This window comes from Phyllobates terribilis, unplaced genomic scaffold (genome assembly GCF_046119375.1).
Source record: "Phyllobates terribilis strain yellow unplaced genomic scaffold, ASM4611937v1 Scaffold_2__4_contigs__length_985480577, whole genome shotgun sequence".
Taxonomy (NCBI): domain Eukaryota; kingdom Metazoa; phylum Chordata; class Amphibia; order Anura; family Dendrobatidae; genus Phyllobates; species Phyllobates terribilis.
Window position 1 is genome coordinate 216,654,654 of NW_027362762.1, and position 23,296 is coordinate 216,677,949.

Below are 23,296 nucleotides of genomic sequence, written 5' to 3' on the forward strand. Positions count from 1 at the left end.
ACAGCATGATGTAGAGACAGAAATCCTGATTCCAGCAATGTGTCACTTACTGGGCTGCTTGCTGTAGTTTTTATAAAATCATTGCTTTATCATCAGAAGATTATTGCTAGAGGACAACTTGGCCTGCTGACAGATAGTCCAACCACAAGCCACCACTAATTGGCAGCTTTATGCCTATGCACAGTGTACAGAGAAATTTGTCAGTGTTGTGGTTGGAGTTAAATAGAGCTCAGCATTCAGAGAATTGGCAGATCTGCATCAGATAAAATAGGGGTTTTATTAAAACTGCAGCAAGCAGCCCAGTAACTGACACATTGCAGGAATAGGGTCTCTGCTGTGGCATCATGCTGCTCTCAGATGGAGGAGCAAAAACGTGGTGACAGATTCATTTAAATACAATTTTCATCTATAATGCTGGTACTGGAAAAAGCAGCATAATTTATTCCAGTAATGGCTGGAGTAATTTTTCTATGTGGAGGTCAACAACCTTGCTCCAGAGCACTTTTCACAAAGACTGACGTGAAAAATGCCGGTTGTAATAAATCGGTGACCTCTGTGTGTCCTAGCTTAGACTTTTCATGATCCTTTTTTCTCTAATGACTTCAATAGAAGAAAAGCCATAATAATTAAAAACGACATATAAAATTATTGCATGCTTTTTTTTGTGCACCGTACATGTGGGTTGCACTGAAAAAAATCCACTATTCAAATATTTCCTAGAAGTTTTTCTGATTTCTGTCTTTAAATCTGATGAAGGCGTAGTTAGTTCACATACGAAAATGCATTATTGTCTCAATAAATGATGCTCAACTTTTTACCCCCCGCCTTCATCCATTCTAAATACAGAGGCGATCACATATAATAATGCTGTTTTTTCCTTTCTGCAATCTTTTTGACAGCAGCCAAAAGCATGGCTTATTGCATAGTGAATTACAACACATGCTATTACCTGGATTTGACATTAATAGTGTTCAGCAAATGACCAAGCTGTATTCAGATCAGCAGCAGGTACTCGCTCCTCTCTTGTGCTTGATGAAAGGTTAAATATAATGTAAAAACTGTACAAACAGCGATAAAATGATTACAGGTCACTTTCTCCACTCGTGTTACTATTTGTGACAACTCGCGTGTGCCAATTAAATGAATATGTGTGTAGGTAAAATCTATAATGACAATAAGCTCAATAGGGTCTTATCCAGATTACAAAAAGAGTAAAATGGGATTTGCTCACCAGGCGGGCTTGGAAAGTCACAACTCGTTTGTTAGCTTGTAAGCAAAGACGGCTGCTACAGATCCACCAAACAGATAGTAAGCAAAAGTGGATATAAAACTGCGCTGCCGAGAATCCAATATACTGTAGGAGACCAGATGCGGTATGGATATGGTTTTATTTGTCAACGCGTTTCGAGGTGTTTATACTGCTTCATCAGGACAAACCACAATGATCACTTTTACCTCCAAGTTTAATTAAATGAATATAATACATGAACTATTCTTAAAGCCTCATTCAGACGTCAGTGATCTGGTATGCAAAAACAGTCTGAGTGTCATCAGTGTTTTGATCCCATTTTCATCAGTGTTTGGTCCGTATGTCAATTTTTACCATCAGTGTTTCATCGGTGGTTTTCTCGTATGGATGAATAAATAAATTGCAAAGCTTCTCCTATGCTCCCATGTGCTGTCTGTGATTTTTAGTGACCCATAGACTTGTATGGGTAATTTTGATCTGTCGCTCGGATGAAACAGAGACTTGGTCTGCACAAAAACACAGACATAAAAAATATAGAACTTGTCTGTGATTCACGGATGTCCGAATGAGGCTTAATAGGTATAGTATACAACATCATATTTTAAGAATGCAGATGGTTCACGTTTTGACCATGCATGATTTATTAATGTGGTTTCTCCATTCTAAATGAACAGATTTCTACAGGCAAAATAAGTCAAACTGTGAAGGTCTCTGTGTATCTCCTCCCCCATTTGACATTTTAAAAGTCTCAGTAAATGGTTTATAAATGGCAAAGCAGTAAAAAATAACGATGGGATGCAGAAGGCTATTAGAACTGCATTTCAGTGCACTGCAATACAAAGTTTGAAGCCCCTTCCCGACAATCCAAATTATTGAGCGGAGAGGTTCTGATGGTCACACAGAGAGAGGAGACTGTTTCCACAGGCAGCCGATCAATGGTTTATCAGAATGTGCTGGGATTTCTTTCTTTGAATGATACTTTATGGACACAGTGCTTAATGTTTGGAGGCTTTTATATTTTTTAATTCATTAATTGCTATAATTTCATCTGATTCATATTTGAATTGTATTCATAAATGGATTCATTAATTTGGGAAGAGTGACCATGTACTGACATAAACTCAGGTGAAATCATGATCTTATAGTCAACTGAATGCTCAGATACATACTGTCTGTTAATGAGTAGTTCAAAAAAAGTTTTGTGTGACCAAATGACCCCGTGCTTCAAGTATGAACCTCATTTTCCAAGCTCCAGTGACAGGTAGCTCACTGGTTGAATCATTACTGACTTCTGCCATTTCCCAAAAGTTTGAACACATTTATCTTGGAGACACTGGACTGTGACGGCTTATATATCCAGCAGCCACAGTTGGTTTGATAAATAACTCACAAATAGAAATTGTGTTGTTCAAGACATCTCTCCTTTAAAAATTGAGTTACGGTATATAGGTGTTTGAAGGAAATGGACTTCACTGTAAAATGTTTAGAGACGTTATCTTGTCTTATTGTGTTTTTGATGTATAATTTGAATATAATGTGCTACAGTCACATACAAGAAATGTTAATTCTCTAAGATGTAATCCATTTGATTCTGGTTATACTGCTGTGAGGAGTCTAATGGAAACACGCTGGTCTTCATCATTAGTAACCGTGAAGAGGTATGGACCTTTTAGCAGAATAGTCATGAATTAGCAGCAGTAGCACTGATGTAGAAGTAGCATAGTGAGGAACAGAGAAAAAAAGGAAAGTCAGGATGCAACAGGCCGGAGTAGAAAATGGAAGTGTAGCCATAAGTGCAGCCATAGATCAACACCTGGTGTAAATCAAGTACTAGACAGATTGACTGAAGGACAGGGAGGAGTGAAGTCAGGATCAGCAATGTAGGAAAAAGCAGTGCTGAGAGCAAGAGATAGGAAAGTGGTAATCCTCAGTTACCAGGCAATGCATTACAGGGGATTTTATTTAGCGGGTAACCAATGGGGTTGACATCATCTGCAAGTGTCGGCCGTCTGACAAACCAATACTGCTGTGCGGACAGAGAAAAAAGGTGGCAGCCTGAACCAGCAGGGCAGCGGTAGACAACAGGAGTCGGTGCATGAAGAGAAGAAGCACCTGGTTGCCTAGCAAACATACATGACTTATACACCAGGCAGACAAGGCAGTGAGTAATATGATGACATGTTCTCATATGTCTTACGTGTTTTCAATGTCATTTTTATGTCCATATAAAAATTAGATGAATAGCTATTTTTCACAGAAATGCACTGATTTTTATGTGTGACTGAGTGGCACCCAAGTCTGCAATACTTGGTACCATCAGTTTACAGGCAAAAATATACACATACATAATTGCTACATAGAAGTAATTGGAATCTGATTGTAATAATGAAAGTCACCATAAATTTGCTTTGACTTTATGTGGACAAATGTTGAGGACATTAGATTGGTTACATTTCCAGGGCATTGCCAGGCTGGTTTGTCATTTAACTTTAGTCTGGTCCTCAGAATTCTGCTATTCTTGTCTAGGTTAATTGCTTTCATCGTCATCCTGTAATATATGTAGAGTAATAATTTAATTTGCATCTAGGCAATTATTTAAAAAAAATCTAAAATTGTACATAATAGATATCGCAATGGGGAAAGCTAGGTATTTTTTGTCCGTAGTTGATATAACAATATCCCAATGAAACGCAGAAAACTAACAACATAATATACTTTAAGGCTGCTTGCTATAATTAAATCCATGGCAACTTCGGTCTTCGATGAAGCAAGAACATGTGCATGAGACTTCAAAAATCTCACTCACGCTGCTGGGACAGTAAAATGCTACGTTTTTCGCAGCAATAACGTGATGTGCACATACTCTTATATTGATCTCCACTGAAATTACCTGTCCTAAATGTATACAGAACAACTGCAACGTCAGAGCACTTTCCCTCTACTGTTTTCTATGGCATAGATGGATATTACTTCCCAGGAAGAAATATTTACTGTAAATCCACCCACAATGGATGTGCTCTATAAGCAGCTTACTTTCTACTTGGTTGCTCTTTTTTCAATATTTATCCCATTGTCAGGCACTTTCTTAGCCATCCTCCTCTGGTTTGCTCCTGCAATTCCCTTTAAAGTCAGATCTAGGAAGAAGGCCAGGCAAGATTTCATGCCTGATGCAATGGAGAGTGTGCTGGGCAAGTCTTTTATAATGAAAAGACGTGTATGTTAAAGGAAGAGCTGTCTAATAACAGAAGCCAAAATTATTTACTCTAGCAAAACTGGACGCTGTCCACTTGCTTTCTTCTGATCACAGGCTGACATGTCCTTTCCTTTGTGTAGATCCTGGAGAAGACTCAATGGCTTAGTAGAAGGATGTCTCTTTTTCCTACACATGAAATGATAGCTTAGAATTTCAATTGCTTCCTTTACCCCATACATTAGAAACCAGGTTGATTTCTATCTGGCTGTGTCTATGAGGTAATCTGTGTCATTTTCAGGCTCTATGTGCATGAGAAAATCACTGGGCAGCAGCCGCAGCTTACAGGAATGTTTAACTACCTGTTCCATCTATGTGTGTCAGGGGATATTTCTCATAATGGGGGATGAGTTTCCATGAAAGATTTTTATAACACTCCAGGGGCATTGGATAAAAAGTTTACTCTGACTGTGTAATCTTCTGCTTGAGCAGTCGCACCCATCACTGCTCTGCAGCCTTTACCGTCTCTTTGAAAATCAGACGTCTTTAATACAACTGCAAGCCAAGAAGTATGTTTTCAATTTCTTCCTATTCCCCCTAGAAGTGGACAATAACAAGCATTTCACAATAATAACATACGTATGAAATGTATTACAATCCCAAGCTTTTCCAATTGGAGACGTAGAAGCAGCAATATTGTGTGGACATTTGTTTCATCTCATTGAAAGGGCATGAGTGCATTGTCCTTTGACTTGCAGCCCTTTTACTAATGTAATAATGTGGCGTTCTACTGTCACCATGGTTCAGCGGCTCCAGCAGTATACCTTTAGTTGTTTTGCAGTTTTCAAATTCTATTTTCTTGCTTGGTATACTGAAACAATTTTCTATTGCAATGCTTCATCTTCTTTCATATACAGGTGCTGAAGGATAAATTAAACACCCATGACATCCAGATGATATCATGTAGGTTGTCTCACAGTTTTTCACAGACTCTACATATAAATAGGAATTATTCTGAAATAAATAATTTTTTATCTCTTACCATATACTTACCTGTATGTCATAACATTTTGGTATTTTTATTGTTCGGACACTTGGATAGGGGATCGTTTACACGAGCAGATAATCGTTTAAACAATGGACGATGTAATTATAAGTCATGACAATGTCAGATAAGTGTTTATATAGGGGGAGAAATGGTTGAAATGTGATTGTTACATCATAACATCGAACATCACGCACTGTGTTCACAAAGACAGATATCTGAAGTGTTAGGGGAGATCAACGTTCAAATTTATTTGGAATACATGAATTCATGTAGTATTGAACAAACATTTAGATTGATGCGGTACAAAGAAAATGTAATCAAATTAGCAAAAATATTCGATAATCAATTTCACGGTCTTATATGAGCAAAAGCATTTGCAATAATAACGAAGAACTCTATGGCACAAGTATTTACTCGTTCCAAAGCTCCAACTGCGACTGAGCAATCGCCTTGGAACATGAACAACCAATCACTGACAGCCATCCATATTTAGGACTTGGATTTCTACTCCTCCTTTTTGGTCTAATTGTTGAGCAAGCAAACAATTTCCATATACATTAGGAGGAACCCAGGGCCAACCGCACCAGCATATGGTCTCACAAGGGGTCTGAGGATCTCATCTCTGTACCTAATGGCAGTCAGGCTACCTCTGGCGAGCACATGGAGGGATGTGCGGCCCTCCAAAAAAATGCCACCCCACACCATTACTGACCCACTGCCAAACTGGTCATGCTGAAGGAGGTTGCAGGCAGCAGATCGCTCTCCACGGCGTCTCCAGACTCTGTCACGTCTGCCACATGTGCTCAGTGTGAACCTGCTTTCAACTGTGAAGAGCACAGGGCGCCAGTGGCAACTTTGCCAATCCTGGTGTTCTGTGGCAAATGCCAAGCGTCCTGCACATTGTTGGGCTGTAAGCACAACCCCCATCTGTGGACGTCGGGCCCTCATACCACCCTCATGGAGTCGGTTTCTAACCGTTTGTGCAGACACATGCACGTTTGTGGCCTGCTGGAGGTCATTTTGCAGGGCTCTGGCAGTGCTCCTCCTGTTCCTCCTTGCACAAAGGCGGAGGTAGCGGTCCTGCTGCGGGGTTGTTGCCCTCCTACGACCCCCTCCACGTCTCCTGGTGTACTGGCCTGTCTCCTGGTAGCGCCTCCAGCCTCTGGACACTACGCTGACAGACACAGGAAACCTTCTTGCCACAGCTCGCATTGATGTGCCATCCTGGATGAGCTGCACTACCTGAGCAACTTTTGTGGGTTGTAGAGTCCGTCTCATGCTACCACGAGTGTGAAAGCACAACCAACATTCAAAAGTGACCAAAACATCAGCCAGAAAGCATTGGTACTGAGATGTGGTCTGTGGTCCCCACCTGCAGAAGTGTGTATTGAGTGTGTCTTGATAATTGCCAATAATTGCCAATAATTTCCATCTATTGTCTATTCCATTTGCACAACAGCATGTGAAATTGATTGTCAATCAGTGTTGCTTCCTAAGTGGACAGTTTGATTTCACAGAAGTTTGATTTACTTGGAGTTATATTCTGTTGTTTAAGTGTTCCCTTTATTTTTTTGAGCAGTGTATATAGGTGACAACTAAAAAAATTAGATGATGAAACCATCATCTTGTGGGTTAGATGGCCAGCACGAGAAGGACTGGTTGGCAGTGGTGAATTAGGTTCAAAACTGATCACAACCGGCTGTATGATTTTCATATGCAACAAAAAAGTATAGCAACAGTACAAAATAAACACCTCCATCATCTGTCCATTGACAGAACATCAGCAGGTTTCCTCATACAAAAGAAATATTGCAATCCAGTGGGTCAAACATTCCCAGCAAGTCCACATGGCAGCATTGTCTCCTGCTGATCAAGTTTGCATAAAATGCAGAAAAATATTTAGATTTGAGAGTCGTCAGTGGTTGATACCTTTTAATGGCTAACTGAAAAGATGGTAACAAGTTGCAAGCTTACGAGACTACGCAGGTCTCATGAAGAGACCTGCGCAGTCTCGAAAGCTTGCAACTTGTTACCATCTTTTCAGTTAGCCATTAAAAGGTATCAACCACTGAGGACTCTCAAATCTAAATATTTTTCTATCTACTGGCTAATACGGTACAAAGATATATATTTTCCCTGCATAAAATGCAGACAATTTACAGATCATTAATGAGTCTCTTACACCCTTTGCAGGTGTTGCTTTTTTATAAAAAAGCAAATTACAAAAGTGAATAGGGCTTAAAAATAGATATTTATAAAGGGCTGTATAGGTATTGAAGCACCGTCTTTATGGATTGTCACCCAGCTTTTCACAGCACAGATGGCATTCAGTATATAGTATGCATAGTTAGGCATAGCTAAAACCTGCAGCAGCCTTTTCCATACTGCACTCTCAGGACACAGAACTGTGGCTTTACTTTTTTTTTCAAATAAAACAAGAAATATCATGAAGTCAATACTGCTTCGGCGCCTGCGATCAGTGGCACTGGAACAGCAGTTTTGTATCCACACTGGTGACTTGCCACACCATAGAAATAGATAGCAAGAAGGGGGTAACATGTATTGTATCTGGGGTTCTTGTTTATGGCTAATCACACAGGTTCTGCTGTAGCGGTTGATAAAATATGTGGTTGACATATAAGACAGGCTGTAATTGTATTGGGGAAAATTATGTTTTGAGGTCCTTGGCTAGTGATGCATTGATCCAAGTCCTGACAAATGACATTTCATGTGTGTAAATTGTGCTGCGACCACAATAGTTTTGTTACTTCTCTCCTAGTGAGCAGAATTTTCCCTTAAGCTCTTCTATATGGCCTTTGCTTATCGGGAAAAATTACTGCTATCGCCATAATGGGATCACTAGGCTAAACTTAGTAACCATGTTTATTAAGATTAAGAATTCCATTACATATTTGGGGCCATTTTATTTTAAAAAGTCTTGAAGCTGCTTCCTCCGATTTGGCTGCTGGGGAATTGAGACACTCATATCTTCAGAATACAGTATGATACCAAGTCTGCATGACTAATAGTTATAATATTGAATTAAACGTAGCATGGTAAAATGCTCCAAAGATAAATCTGATAATAGATTTAATACAAAACACTATGAAATACACTCATGGTATCTGGATAATACCCAATATTGTTGGAAAAATTCAAAATAAATACATATTCCCATATTATTATACAATCTGTAATCTTCATCTCTAACTTTCCATTGAAAATTCCTAGCAGGAAGATGATGGGAAAAGAACACAATTTATCAAAGTCAGACAACATTTTTATTGGCTGTATTGACTTGCTGTATAATTGGACTATCTATCTAGATCTGACGCACTTTTCTATCTAAGAGCAACAACCAGGGAACCAAGTGAGCGCAGTGTATTAAAACGATCCATACCAGTGAAAGTACAAATCTTGAGAAATACGTTTTCCCTTGAGATTAAGTGCACAGGTAGAAGAAGTAATGGTGAAAACATCGTGCTTGTAAATTCCTACTGGTCCCAGAATCTTGGCATCAGTTAATTGTTAGAGAGAAACAGTATTTCCTAATGGGGCTGAAACAGCTTAATAGTCAGAAAGGTCTGGTCTAAAAAAAAAACCCATGCTCCCAGATGGATCATATAACTGAATTAACAAATCTGAACTGCAAGCTGTCCCCAATTATACATAGCTGTCACCAGGGATCAGTGGTCAGCATTTCTACATAACTATAGCCACAGCATGTCATAGTATTGCTGTGGGACCTGGAATCTACAGGACAATGTGTGCTTCCAAGGAGCTGATTTGTCCTGACAGCAATCTGATACGAGAGACTCAGCCTATATTGATGTTGGGTATGGTCCACATGTGGGCAAGTGCTGCTGTCCGACTGTTAAGCCAGCCATAAATGTTAAGATTTTCCCCTAAGATAATTGTTTTTTTCCTAACTAATATTTTTGAATCCCTCTATGTGGACTTTTCTTAGGAAAGTAAAGTAAATGTTATGATGTAGGATTTATCAAATAACACACAGTTTAATCTACTGATCTGTTCCACTTCAGCTGCGGAATGGCTAAGGGTGAATGTAGATGCTGCATCTACCCATCGTGATGCCTCGTGGGTGTACAATTTTTTTTCAAAGTTGTGCGGTCATTGGGCAGAGATTTGGATGCATTCACTATGATGCAGCATCTGCGATCACCCTAAGAGGGGGGTTTTAATCAAGGGTTAGGGCTAAAAAAAATTCCCATTGCTAATTTCCATATATCCAGGTACACGTATTATATAGAAAACAGTGCAGTGCATGAGTGGTATGTGCATTAGAAGTACTATCAGCGTGCATGTGTTTGGGGTTGCCGGTCAGTGAGAGTGACAGTGACAAATATTATTATTATTTATTCTTTTAGCGCCATTTAGTCCATGGTGCTTTACATGTGAAAAGGGGTATACATAATAAAAAACAAGTACAATAACCTTGAACAAAACAAGTGATGACTGGTACAGGAGGAGAGAGGACCCTGCCCACGAGGGCTCACAGTCTACAAGGGATGTCATGTGCAGTAGTTCTCAAATATTCAGATATCTATTACTTATTTATCTGAATATATCCATATATTGGTGTCAAATTTACACATTTCTGTGGCATTGTTGCCAAAGGTAGAAGTGGGGGCACATAAACACTTCTTGCACAGGGGTCCACTGCCATGGGTGTTTTCCCTCACTTTAACTGTCAGACAGTTTTGCTTCACCCTCATTTAGTTGAGTCAAAAAAGTAATTAAGTTATAGCAGCCATTTTTATCATGATATTATTGGCTGCTCAGTTATTTTGTCATCAAGACCTCATAAAAACTCATACCCCGTCTACTTTTCCTGTTTCAGTTCCTGTTGCATCTTACACTGAAATTAAAGCAAGTCTTTAGGCAAAGAGCTAGAAATATCTTCAAAACTTGTGTTTTAATAGGGTTTGAGACATCACACACTCCCTTATACTTCTCTGATACTATGATTCCCTTATACTTACATTGTACAGTATGTAATTTCTATTTAATGGAAGAGTGTTGTTACAGATAATATGACAATCTTTGCACCAATGTATCATTTGCAGACTTTAAAAACTGAAACTCCCGACGTGCGCTGCTTCTTACAGTAGTATTAAAATGTAAAAATACTAAAGCAATTTTCTCCTTAATAATACATGTTTGGTGTAAGTCCCTCTTCCGCTGATCTCATGCAGTAGCTCTAATTGTGAGCTGCTATTTCAGATATCCATTCTATGGAAAGAACCAAGCAGCGTCACATGTAATCAAGAAATAAGACAAAGTATTGGCAATTTGAGAATGTGTTCTTGCGAGTTTATAATACAAGACCATTTTATTACCAGTACAGTTAGATTAACAGACAGGAGTCTTGTTAGAAAAAAAAGATTTGACAGAAAAAATTGGGGTGACTAAAGAAGAACCCAAAATGTTCCCCTTTTGCTTTGACAGCATGAAAAAGGATGTGACAAAATAGACATGCAATTATTATAGGTTATGAATCTGAGACTTTTCTTAATGGATCAGTGACAATCTTTGATTCAAATAATTAAATTAAAAAAGGCGCGATATTGCCCTGGTCAACAACCCTGCCGCTCAGTAGCCTCACCTTATAGAAATTATTTGAATGCATATAGATTTAGCTAGAGGTCAGGACCAAACTGTTATTTGTTTTTCGATGCCTCTTGTAAAGTTGTTCATTTCAAAAGAGGATTAGAATAGAATAAGCGAGAGATATTTTATTGTATTTATTTCTGTGAAACGAATTGGATTGCACGTCAATGTTATTTTAAGAACATTTCTAACCAAATGCAAGAAAAACTGCTAAGTACCTTTTGGTTTCTCCAGTTTATAGTTGATCTAAGACCATAGATAGTTATTAGAATTCTATTATGTATTATGTGTCTATCTATCTATTTATAATGTACATATATACCTAAAATATATTTATAATTCAAAAATGGAAGCACTCTTCTATATAAGTGAAAAATAGGATGCAACTATTCTTGTATATCCAAATAGCAATGTTTCAGTCCTTTCTCAAGTGATCTAGAGGTGCAAAGCAATGAAATAGCATAGTGCAAAGAAGATCACATAATTAGTGAATAGTCAATTATTTCAAATATAACACATATAGTACGTAGCGAACATTCAATAGTAAGTTATTATTATTATTTGTATTCTAATTACTGAGATAGAATCTTTCAGTAGCAAATATCATCTACTGTGTAGATGGGAAAAGGGAAGAGGAAGGAGGAGCTCCGCTTCTAGCTCCTCCCCCTCTCATCTGCATAGAAACTTATCAGTAGCAGCTGCCATCTCCTATCTCAGTAATGGTAAAGTGTCTTCACTAAAGAATTTTAAAAATTAATAATTAGTGCTGAGCGAGTATGTTCTATTAACCCTTTCGCCGAGCATGCTCGGGCCGAGCTCCGAGTATTTACAGCTGCTCGGTGATAAGGTTAAATCGCTCCCATGTGCATGATTTGCAACTGTTTGACAGTTTTATTACATGAGAGGAATGTCTATTTCTTACATATTCCTCACATGTAATAAAGCTGTCAAATACTTGCAAATCATGCACATGGGAGCGATTTAACCTTATCACCGAGCAGCTGTAAATACTCGGAGCTCGGCCCGAGCATACTCGGACAGAACATACTTGCTCAACCCTATTAATAATCAGTACAGGAGGAAAAAAAACAGATTTCTCTGATAAGCCATATTACAAAGTTACTTGCTTTCATGTGTATTATTAATGATTCCGTCATGCAAGCACTCAGGAATACTTCCAGAAATCTTTATCTGTGAACATAGTTTGCCATGCAATCCAGAAATGCAAATTAAAGCTCTACCATGCAAACAGGAAGCCATTGATATATACAATCCATAAACTCTGTCTTATTCTCTGGGCCAAAGCTTATTTAAAATGAACTGAGGCAAAATGGAAAACTGTCAAATGAATCAAAATGTCAAATTCTTTGAAGCTGTGTCCTGCAGACTCAAGAGGAGAGGGACCATCTAGCTTGTTATCAGCACTGAGTTCAAATGCATCTCTGATAGTATGAGGTTACATTAGTACCTATGGCATGGGCAGCTTAGGCATCTTGAAAGGCACTATCAATTATATGGAGGGTTTAGAACAACATGTGCTCCCATCCAGACAATGTCTATTTCAGGGAAGGCCTTGCATATTTCGACAAGACAATGCTAAACAACATACTGCATCAATCACAACAGCATGGCTTTACATAAGAAGAGTTTGGGTGTTGAATTGGCCGCCTGCAGTCCAGATCTTTCATTAATAGAAAACATTTGGCACATTCTGAAAAAAAATCAAAGAAGACCTAGAACTGGGGAGCAGCAAGAATACAACATGAGACAAGAATGGGGCAACACTCCTCTCCCAAAACTCCAGCAATTGGTCTACTCACTTCCCAGATGTTAAAACAATGGTAGACATGGCTCTGTCCCAATTTTTTTGAGATGCATGGCTGCAATCAGTTTCTAAGAAAGTTGTTTTTTTTTTTCAACTAAACCAAAAAAAGGCAGAAATTACAAATTAGAAAACTGCATAAATTTAGCAGGGACGATGTACCCTATAATGGTCAATTTAAATGAAACTCTGTCTCACTATGAAAATTTGGACAAATATAGGGTATCCAGAAGTTAGGATATCAACGAAAAATCAATATATTTATACTTACATTATAATTTGAATTTTGATATGCAAAATAACCAAGGGAATTAGAGACCATTATCCCCTTAGATTATTGTAACAGAGAATTCTAACAACATACAGATGAATAATGAAACTACCTCATCTCACAAAACCACTTTATTAGAAAAACACAAATGTTACCAACAATGTATGTATCAGCTTTGGAGACATCAATAAAATCTCTATTATTGATGCTCTAGGTAACAAAACCGATCCTAGTCTAGTAAACAAAGAAGAGCATGAGCCCACCCATGGAGGGACTGGAGCTTAGAGAAAAGGAAGTTCAATACACTGTAAAAAAAAACTACTTCAGCAATACAAATATGAGAAAAAAGGGAAGAAAACGATCAAAAACAATTATTATAGGAAAAACAAAAATAAGCCACAGAGTAAGGCTGGCAATACACATTAGATGGCTGTCTGCTGAAAGATGCTTTGGCCAATCATTCAGCCGAGTCCCTCTCAGCCGATACTGCCATACACAGAAGCGCTGCTGTGTTCTTTATGAGTAAGCCACTAACTGAAACATTGGCAGACGGCTTTTCACAGGGAGAACAATGCAATCGGCACTCTGAAATCGGACATGCGCATTTGACATCTTTCCCAACTATCAGTCTTCCGGCACCTCCATACACATTAGACCGTTGACTGAACCTCTCAATATTGGCGACTTCAGCCAACATTAGTCTAATGTGTATGGGAGCCTTATGAAATGTGGGGAAACATTAATTTTTCAAGGTATTTAAAAAAATATTACATGGCATGTTAGAGGATGGGACTCACCAAAAAGATAGCAAAACAGGTAGGGAGCTGTCAGGATCAGAAACTATTCAACCTTAGCTCATACATGCTCAATAAAAAGGAAGAACCCTCCTCTAAAAGAGTTTAAAATTTGCCCTTTTGGCTAAAATCAATCATTTTGATTTATTCATCAGGAATAAACACTACATATTGATTTATTCAGTATTGTATATAAGCGCAACATGCAGAAATACAAACACCTTGGCATGCTATTCATGAAATTATTAGTGGTTGTCTGAGGAATGTTCAGCCTTTCTGAATGCACTTGGGCACACAAAACATCAAGCTCCTCTGCCAGCAGCTTGCTTTGCAATTGCTGATCAATAATTTCCTAGCTGTGCTGGATGAGAAACAAGTCCACAGACACTGCAGGCTGTGGTAACATGCTTAGGCCATGCAGACTGCTCACAGCAGCATGAGCAACAAGCAGTCTGGCTTTGTGGTGTTGAAAAACTGCTCCCAAGACACTTTGGAGAAATGGCTGTACCAATAGTTCAACGATTGAGTCAATGTAATGCCGAGCTATTAATATACTTGGAATGAATAAGTCTAGCTATCATACAAAGTACAACACTTACTCATTGACGGTTGATACCCTAGACTGTTCCTTATCTTTTGTATAATCTAGGATCTCTCATATAAGCTAAGATCTCACAAACAGAAATATAGACCATAATGATACAAGAAGTAGTAATACATATGGAGTAATCAACAGATAATTTAAGAGCAAGTAATGAGGTCCCTTAGACTTATGTTTGCTCATCTGTTCAATAAGTCCATCTTCCTAACACGTTTCTCCTCTGGGTTGGAGGATCATCAGGGAACTCCCACAAGGCCTAATCCCAAACCGTTATGTCCATGCAACCACTATCCGGTAAGAAGCCACATCCTGATAGTTTCCAAGGGTCACGTGAAACACACCACATAAACATTGCTGTTGCCCATCGTCCCATCCACGATTTCCACATAAGTCTTAAAAATCCCATGGATATGACCTCACCCTATCGCTCTACCTTGTGTTCCACAGAGGTTCAGTCATTCAGTGTGCAGTTTATGCTGGCTGCGCATGCCCGGTTAAAAAAAAGGGAATGCCTTTACTACCATTGAGAGTTGTTTATTTTAGACATATACTTCATTTATAACAAAAAAAGGGGTGGGGGTGGAAGAGAGACAGAGTAATAGTGTTACTTATTACAATAAAAAAGAAATATACACACTAATGCGCTAATGAAATCACTGGCAACAGTTATTATTCTGTGCATTTACATATAAAATATGGTATTCACTGCAAATTCATGCTAAACAAAACATATTTAGCATAGCATAGACCATGCTACGTATCTTCTCTTAGACATGCTTTTGTAAATATTTTATTTTTAATTTATTTCACTGCCTTCAGCTCGACCTTGAGCCATGGTGACTTGATGGATTGATATTGTACAATCCTAGATAGGTCCACCAGGGTCTTCTCCACTATTATCATGATTTTATCAAGCCATTGGTTTGCTGCCCTTGCTCTTCGCCTTGTTCCTTCTATTCTTCTGACCATGATGTACTACTGCAGTGATTGTTCTCTTCGTATGATGTGTCCAAAGCACGAAAGCTTGATGATCCTTGCATTGAGTGACTTGTCTTGATTTGTTCCAAAATGTATTTGTTTGTTCTTCTTGCCAATCATGGTATTAATAACATCCTTCTCCAGCACCACATTTCGAAGGTGTTGATTCTTCTGTCTTGTTTCTTTATCATCCAGGTTTCACATCCATATGTTACTACAGAAAAGACCAGACTATGTATGAGCCGCGTCTTTGTGGCCAGTGAAATGTTCCTCCATTTGAAGAAGTTGTCTAGTGACTCCATTGTTGATTTCCCAATAGCTGTTCTCCTATTGACTTCTGGTGTCATCGCTGCATCTTGAGTGATCATTGATCCAAGTAAGTTAAAGTCCTTTACAACTTCCAGTTTGTCACTGTCCATCTCAAATGTGTCCCGGTTGTACCTGGCAGTAGTCAATATCTTTGTCTTCTTTGTATTGAGTAGGAGTCCCATGTTCGAGCTTTCCATAGTGACACTCCGTAATAAGTCCTTCATTCCATAATAATAATTTTTATTTATATAGCACCAACATATTCCGCAGCACTTTACAATTAAGCGTGGGCATATACAGACAATAAATTCAATACAATTTAAGACAGTTTAAACAGTTACATTATAAGTGAGGTCCCTGCTCGCAAGCTTACATTCTACAAGGAAATGGGGGGGGACACAATAGGTGAAAAGTGCTTGTTATTTCAGGTCTGGCAATTATAATAAATAGGGATTTTCATATAAAGCTGTATGATCCGGTCATCATCCAGTATGTTTAAGTGCAATACTCAAGTACTGAGTGCAGTTATCGTGTGCATGCAGGGTGTGGAGACAGATGAAGAGTAGGTAACAGATTCTGAATAATATTTAGAAGGAGGGAACAGGGGAAAGTTAATTTACTGAATAGTTAAGGTGGCAGGCTTGTTTAAAGAGATGGGTTTTTAAAGCGCGCTTGAAGACATGGGGGCTAGGCATCAGTCGGATCGCCTGGGGTAGTGCATTCCAGAGAACTGGCGCAGCACAAGAGAAGTCTTGGAGACGGAGGTGCAAGGTTCGGATTATGGGGGATGTTAGTCTTAGGTCATTTGTAGAACAGAGGGCACGTGTAGGGCGATAGGCAGAGATGAGAGAGGAGATATAAGGTGGTGCAGAACTGTGGAGAGCTTTGTGGGTGAGAACGATGAGTTTGTATTGGACCCTGTAGCGGATGCGCAACCAGTATAAAGACTGGCACAAGATGGAGGCATCGGTGAAGCGGCTGGACAGAAATACGACACTGGCTGTCGCATTCAGGACAGATTGGAGAGGAGAAAGTTTGGTAAGAGGTAGACCGATCAGAAGAGAGTTGCAGTAGTCCAGACTACTATAAGATATAAGAATAAGAGCGACAGTCAGAGTTTTAGCAGTTTCAAAGGTGAGAAAAGGTGGGATTCTGGAGATGCTTTTAAGATGCATGTGACAAGAGCGAGTGAGTGATCGGATATGGGGAGTAAAAGTAAGGTTAGTGTCGAATACGACCCCAAGGCAGTGGGCGTGCTGCATGGTAGTTATGGTTGAATCCTCCAAGGTAATTTCGATGTTAGGTAGAGTTGGGTTAGTAGAGGGGAGAAACACAAGAAGTTCAGTTTTAGAGAGATTCAGTTTAAGATAGAGGGAGGACATGATGTTAGAGACAGCGGACAGACAATCCTTGGTATTTTGTATTATAGTAGGGGTGATGTCAGGTGAAGAGGTGTATAGTTGGGTGTCGTCAGCATAGAGATGATACTGGAACCCAAATCTGCTGATTGTTTGTCCAATAGGGGCGGTGTATAGAGAGAAGAGGAGGGGGCCTAGGACTGAGCCCTGCGGGACCCCGATAGTAAGGGGACGAGGAGAGGAAGCGGAGCCTGCAAAAGATACCATGAAGGAGCGGTCAGAGAGGTAGGAGGAGAACCAGGAGAGAACGGTGTCCTTGAGGACCATAGAGCGGAGCATAGTAAGGAGGAGCTGGTGATCCACAGTGTCAAATCCGGCAGAGAGATCCAGGAGAATCAGCAGGGAGCAGTGACCTTTGGATTTTGCTGTTAGTAGATCATTAGAGACTTTAGTGAGGGCAGTTTCAGTGGAGGGTAAGGAACGGAAACCAGATTGTAGAAGGTCGAGGAGAGAGTTATCTGAGAGATATTGGATTAGACTGGAGTGGACCAAGCTTCCAGGAGTTTAGATATGAAAGGAAGGTTAGAGACAGGTTTGTAGTTAGCAGCGCAGTTCTGATCCAGGGATGGCTTTTTAAGTAAAGGGGTTATGATAGCATGTTTAAATGAGGAGGGAAAGATGCATAAAGAAAGAGAGAGGTTAAATATTTTAGTCAGGTGAGTGGTGACCACCGGTGAGAGAGACCACAGGAGATGTGAAGGAATGGGGTCACTGTTGCAGGTTGTAGGTCGAGAAGAAATGAGGAGCTGGGTAACTTCTTCTTCTGTAACGGGCTCAAAGATGGCTAGTGAGCTTGAAGTGCGGCAGGGAAGGGGAACCAGGCACTGAGGAGATTGGGCTGAGATGTCCTGATGGATTCCATCTACGTTTGTTGCTATCAATGTTGTATCGTCTGCATATTTAAGATTGTTGATGATAAAAATAAATTTTTAGCTTTTAAATATATACACTGCTAAAGATCTTTTTACAGGTAAAGGTAGCAAACGAAAATGGCTTGACAAAGTCCATACCAACTCACAGACACCTAGTCCATATTAATGGCAAAATGGCCACCAGCGCATGCTCAAATTGAGATCTCCGGAGACGAGATCTAGTCTCTCGAGATCTCAATCTGTGCATGCTCCAGCGGCCATTTTCCCTAAGCCCACCGCAGGGCTATGTACAGGAGAGGGAGCCTACACTCACTACCGACTTCTTCTGAGGACTGGGCCCACGGCGTTGCCACCACCACCACTGCTCAGGTCATCCTGAATCAGCGACCCTTCTTCTGAGGATGGGGCCCGCAGCATCGCCCGATTCCTGCCACCGCCGCCAATCTCCTGTATCTGTGTCCCTGGCTCCTGTGACCCTCGCTCGATTCCTGCCACAGCCGCCAATCTCCTGTATCTGTGATGCGGGCTCCTGTCACCGCCACCCCCCCCAGGTAAAACGGGTTATAAGACGCACCATATTATTTAAAAAAAAAATAATAATTTTTCCTATTTTGCACCCCAAAATTTGTGCGTTTTATAATCTGGTGCGTTTTATAATCTGCAAAATACGGTAAAACTTATCAGCACAAATTTTTCAAAACTGCCTCAAAATTAGCCTTAACGTGTTTCCCCAGCAAGTTCATCAGGAGTCCGATATTACTTTGCTTGGCATGCTATCCTGCCAGTATTCAGTTATGTTAGCAGGATAGCACTTTTTCCTTATGTCATTTCTCATTATTACACATAACTTATTATGGATATCTATGGTTTGATTTCTTTGCCTGTGTGGATTGGATGGCTTGTTCCCCGACATCATCTGGTGAGAATTTCATGTCAATATCACCTTTAGAAATATGTTTACTTGGTGACGTGTTCAATACTTATTTCACCTGCTGTTTATCCAAAAGTACATTTTAGGGAAGTTTTTTAGGCATTAACATTAAATCACATGCTTTCTGTAATAGTTGATGTATTTAATAACCAAATATGTATATGATATGAAGTAATTATTTTGATTGGTTTATGTTTTTAGTCTTGTCAAGAACTTATTGGTTATTTTCTACTACCTACTGCTACTATAATAAAGGGGGTACCTATGGTTTTCTCCCAGAGAGAGAGAGACGTTAATGTACACACCATGTGTTTGTGCATTTTTTTTCTCTGGATGGCCACTCCCTAACACCAGAGGGAGATAACTTACCCTTTAAATTTGGAATTCACAGACAATAGGCTTTAAGGGGGTTCCACCAAAATAATAATAATAATAATAATTTTTATTTATATAGCGCCAACATATTCCGCAGCACTTTACGATTAAGTAGGGACATGTGCAGACAATGAAAACAATACAATGTATCACATTTCAACAGTTACATGAGGAGTGAGGGCCCTGCCTGCAAGCTTACAATCTATATGGAAATAGGAGGACACAATAGGTAGAACATGGTCATCAGCCAGTATCTGTCTAAGTGCAGTTACCGTGTGCTATTGGGAGCATGGAGGATGTGGAGACAGATGAACAGGCAGGAGCAGATTAAGATTAACATTTAGGAGGGAACAGGGGAGAGCTAGGTTAGTGAGTTGAGGTGATAGGCTTGTCTAAACAGATGTGTTTTTAAAGTATGTTTAAAAACATGGGGGCTAGATATTAGTCGAATCGTTTGAGGTAGTGCATTCCAGAAAACTGGCGCAGCATGAGAGAAGTCTTGGAGACAGAGGTGTGAGGTTCGGATTAAGGAGGATGTTAGTCTTAGATCAGTTGCAGAACGGAGGGCACGGGTAGGATGAGAGACAGAAATGAGGGATGAGATATAGGGCGGTGCAGAACTGTGGAGAGCGTTGTGGGTGAGAGAGATGAATTTGTATTGTATTCTATAGTGAATGGGTAACCAGTGCAATGACTGGCACAGGGTAGAGGCATCTATCAGCGGACTGATAGAAATATGACCCTGGTTGCTGCATTCAGAATGGATTGGAGAGGAGAGAGTTTGTTTAGAGGGAGATCGATTAGAAGAGAGTTGCAGTAGTCCAGACGAGAGTGAATACGAGCGACAGTAAGAGTTTTTGCAGTATCAAAGGTGAGAAAAGGTCGGACTCTGGAGATGTTTTTAAGGTGCAGGTGACATGAGCGAGTGAGTGATTGTATATGGGGACTAAAGGAAAGTTGTGTGTCAAATATAACTCCAAGACAGCGAGCCTGCTGCTTGGGAGTTATGGTGGCACCACACAAGGAAATTGAAAAGTCAGCTATAGGTAGGTTAATAGAGGGAGGAAAAACAAGGAGTTCAGTTTTGGAGAGATTCAGTTTCAGATAGAGGGAGGACATGATGTTAGAGACAGCGGAAAGACAAGCACTGCTATTTTGTATTAGAGTGGGGATGATGTCAGGTGAAGAGGTGTATAGTTGGGTGTCATCAGCATAGAGATGATACTGGAAACCAAATCTGCTGATGGTTTCTCCAATCAGGGCAGTATACAAAGAGAAGAAGAGGGGGCCTAGGACTGAGTCTTGTGGAACCACGATAGTAAGGGGAAGGTTAGAGGAAGAAGAGCCAGCAAAAGATACCGTGAATGAGAGGTCAGAGAGATAGGAGGAGAACCAGGAGAAAACGGTGTCCTTGAGGCCTATAGAGTGGAGCATAGTGAGGAGAAGCTGGTGATCCACAGTGTCAAAAGTGGCACAGAGATACAGGAGAAACAGCAGGGAGTAGTAACCATTAGATTTAGCTGTTAGTGGATCATTAGAGACTTTAGTGAGGGCAGTTTCGGTACAGTGTGAGGAGCGGAAACCAGATTGTAAAGGGTCGAGAAGAGAGTTATCTGAGAGATAGTGGATTAGATGGGAGTGGACCAAGCATTCCAGGAGTTTAGAGATGAAGGGAAGATTAGAGACTGGTCTGTAGTTAGCAGCGCAGTTCTGGTCCAGGGATGGCTTTTTGAGTAAAGGGGTTATGATGGCATGTTTGAATGAAGAGGGAAAGATATCCAAAGAAAGAGAGAGTTGTTGGAGCCCACTGAGTTTTTGCAGCAACACACATAACCCTATCCACCTGTGTCAATAGTATCAATAAGGTGGGAACACTATAATGATATATCCTTCTGCTTAAGTATGAGTAATGCCTGTTGACTATACTCAAGGGTATGTTGATATGCACCCTTTAGAACAGTCAATGGATATCCCCTTGGCTTTGGATGAATCAATTCTTCAAGTCCCCTGCCTGGTCAACATGGCCTCAGGTGCTGTAATCACACCCCATGGTGTGAATTACATCTTCATCACTGTCCCCATCATAGTTTCAGTGCAGAACATTGCACAGCGGGGTAATAGATGCCCCGCCAGACAGGTCTAAGCTCATTTGCATATCACCTTGCATATACTAGTGGCCATGTTAAAGTATTTCTGCTGTGCATAGTAAATGATTTTTGAAACAGCAAATACTTCTTTACAATGCAGGAATACAGCTCTGAAAGACTGTGCTGGCAATTTTGGAGCTTTGAGGGAATAGATTGGTTCATTTTACTTATTGAAATCAATAAGATAACATTTTTCTATTGGGGAAATATTTAATTTTACAGTAAAGGATAGCAGCATTAAATTCATTTGTATAGTATAAAACATGTTTCGTTGAGGTAGTAAAAGCTTAAAGTGAAATATCAAAGACACCATATACCCACACTTCACAACACGGCCGCATTCTGCAATTATATTTGTTCATAAATTCAATATCATCGTGATCAAAACAAGTTTCTATTGTATCATGAAGTTCTGCCTCGTTAAAGAGGAGAGAAAAGAGAGAGGAAGAGCTTTCTGTTAGCTTTGAGTGAATGACTTTATAGATTTTACAACATTCGAGGCTTGTATTACACAGTAATTTGCCCAGCTGCTGCAGAAAGTACACTGTACAAATGTATTCTTATGATGCCCACCATGACAGCACCATTTGCATGCTTCTCCTGCCAGCCAATGCCAGCCAATGCCATTCCCAGTATCCCTAATAGTAAAAACTCTTGCACCTGCCATCATCTCTCGGTGTTGTCCTCCGTTAGTAGATACATGTGAACTCACTGGACGCTTCCTCTTCTTGTGCTGAGTAGGACATTCCTGTAGAACGGATCTGTGACAAATTCTGCAGTGAAATGCAAGCATCTCTGTAGCTTCAAACATCTCTTTATAATGGCCGAGTCTAACCTCTAAAATGTCACATTTTCAGAATTTTGTTTCCTTACATATAAATCTGTAACCATGTATTATTGAAATGAGGAAAAAAAAATTCAAATAGGTCTTCAAGCGTCAGGCATCTCAGAAAAAAATTTATCTCCTTGCACATTCTAGTCTATCATTGCTCAACTTTACTTTTCAAGTTCAGTTTGAAAAAACCTGACAGCTAATACATGGTGGCCGATCCACGGGCAGCATGTATCAGACACTGATTGCATGATTTCAGCTATATATACAACTTCTGTTGAAACCAGAAGTTTACATACAGTATATAAAAAGACACATATTCATGTTTTTCTCAATATCTAACATGGAATCAGAATAAACCTTTCCCGTTTTAGGTCAATTAGGATTACCATAATTTTTAATATTTGCCAAATGTCAGAATAATGAGAGAGAGAATGTTTGAAGGCATTTTTATTACTTACTGCAAAGTCAAAAGTTTACATACATTTCATTAGTGTTTGATAACATTGCCCTTAAACTGAGTGACTTGGGTCAATTGTTTGTGAGATCCTTCCAAAAGCTTCTCACAATAGTTGGTCGGAATTAGGGCCCAGTCCTCCTGACAAAACTGGTGTAACTGATCCAGCTTTGTAGGTCACCTTGCTCGCACCTGCCTATTCAGCTTTGCCCATAAATTTTCAATAGGATTGAGATCAGGGCTTTGTGATGGCCACTCCAAAACATTGACTTTGTTATCCTTAAGCCACTTTGTTACCATTTTGGCAGTATGCTTCGGGTCATTGTCCATTTGGAAGACCCATTTAAGCCCAAGTTTTAACTTCATGGCGG

General features: G+C 39.8%; 1 protein-coding gene across 1 annotated transcript in view; it reads left to right on the forward strand.

Moving 5' to 3' along the window:
* ENOX1 (ecto-NOX disulfide-thiol exchanger 1) overlaps nt 1-23,296 on the forward strand; it is a 691,503-nt gene that overhangs the window by 80,994 nt on the left and 587,213 nt on the right. The window contains exon 2 of the mRNA XM_073663900.1: nt 15,780-15,960. The gene's annotated coding sequence lies outside the window, so the exon portion shown is untranslated. The remainder of the gene's footprint in view (nt 1-15,779; nt 15,961-23,296) is intronic.